The 1,872-nt window shown below is 44.4% G+C and overlaps 1 pseudogene; it reads right to left on the bottom strand.

The window, feature by feature from the left end:
• Positions 1–512: 512 nt before the first annotated feature.
• LOC116547556 lies at positions 513–1,502 on the bottom strand (annotated as a pseudogene).
• Positions 1,503–1,872: the final 370 nt, after the last annotated feature.

The raw sequence follows: 1,872 nt of genomic DNA, 5'->3' as shown, positions 1-1,872 counted from the left end.
CATAAAATATATTTTAACTTTAAAAATAACTTAGTTCCAGTAATACTTTGCCCTGTGTCTTACCAACATGTAGCTAACGGTCAGAATTTTGCAGTATAGATACAATATGTAGGGATATATAAGAACGACAAGAAAATCTCCAAAACCCATAAAGTTCAGATGTGAAAACAGAAAAGTTTTAACACTGGAGAATTTGCTATGGTGAGCCCAAGCAATATATAGAAAAGAGTCTAGAAAAAAGGTTTAGGTGTTAAATAGATTTTGACTTCCTCTTGCTCAGAAAACATTGTAGTGCTGTAAAGTTCAGTAAAGTTTCTTAACGTGACTCACCCAGCCCTGCATAGCTAGTGTCAATCCTGGCCAAGCCAGATTTCTTGTGTGTCTACAAACAATATGTGAGCCAAACATCACCAATACCTGCTGAAAATGGGCTCTGACTGACTCATTTCCTCTTTTTGCCAAGGCAGGTTTTGCTTTGTTGTTTTTTCCAAATTGTTTTTGCAAACAGGGCAACAAAAAAAAAAAAAAAAAAAAAAGTACTTTGTAAGAATATTGTTTTAGCAAACCCATCACAAAACTGCAAATACAGCTCCAGAAGCCTTTCTCTTTAACTGCGGTTAGTTTGTTTTTGTGCGTTTTACTCCAAAGGAAAAAGTTGGCATCGTGTTACTTATTTTTATCCATGACATTCAGCAGCGCATCCAAAAGTGAGGGCCCAGGATCCAGCTGCAGGGAGAGAAGAGAGCCTGTGAGGTCAGAGAGGGACTCCTCTGACTTAGTCTTTCCTTTGATAAGTTCGCGTGGCGTGGGGTCGTCAAACGTCCTCCGCTGTCCAGTCGGGGTACTCTTCCAACAGGCTGGAGGAGTGGCTGTCCCTGCCCTGGCTGGGCTGAGATGCAGAACCGCTGGAGCCCCATGAGGTGTCTCCCTGGAGGACTGTCTTGTTCAACAGACTGCTTTTCTCCGGAGCTTTTCCCTCCATGACGGGTTCGCAGCTAAGCCTGGGCAGCTTTGCTGGCCCACAGGACCCCTGTTTGGAATTAAATGTCACCGGTGACAATAAGGGCAACATGAGAGCTTGGGACCCTCCTATGGTCGGGAGAGAGATGGCATTTTTGACCACTGCGAAGGGTGTTTCTTTGAACACAGAGTTAGAGGTGCTGTTGGCCCAGAAGAACTCGTTATGCCCAGGGAACTGGCCCAGGTGTGCTTCCTCCTGGTTTCCAGGTAAAAGTACATAGTTCTCTTGAAGAAAGGAAATATTTCTTTTTTTCTTTTTCTTTTTTTTTTCCTACTACGTAAAGCACATCTGAGCAGAGAAAGGAGATATTTCTAAAGATGTCATTCTGGCCCTCTTTGCTGATGTGGATGGTGTGGCGAAATCTCCAAGCCGGGGATACAGCTAGTGCTCGACTTACGACCACTATTGGGCCCGGCAGACCGATCGTAACACGATTTGGTCGTAAGCTGAGTAGGCTATATGTACAGTTGAAATGGTGCATGCGGAGATGGTAGTGCTGCCGGAAGCTGGTCCACACTGTCGTACGCCCAGCGGGGCAACATTTGCGCTGCCAGACGCGGAGCAGTCGTGGCTAGCGATTGTGGTCGTAAAGTCGAATGGTCTTAAGTTGCATAGGTCGTAAGTCGATCAATACCTGTATCAGGAGATAGAATGTCCCTCAGTTTAATATTTTTTTCCTTTCTTGTTGCTGGCTGCTTTCATGTACATTGGGGTCTTTGCTGGCATTTCGGAATTTGAGAATGTCTATTTTGCAAGCGGGAATGAGAGCCACTTCCTTCACAGATGGTATAAGTTTCTGAAGAATCTTTTTTGATAAAAACCGTCACATCAGTTTTCACAAGCGGCTTCAC

Source organism: Sapajus apella, unplaced genomic scaffold (genome assembly GCF_009761245.1).
Source record: "Sapajus apella isolate SASKATOON/1434 unplaced genomic scaffold, GSC_monkey_1.0 scaffold3589, whole genome shotgun sequence".
Classification (NCBI taxonomy): domain Eukaryota; kingdom Metazoa; phylum Chordata; class Mammalia; order Primates; family Cebidae; genus Sapajus; species Sapajus apella.
The sequence above is the reverse complement of the archived record's forward strand: the minus strand, read 5'-3'. Positions and strand labels throughout refer to the sequence as shown.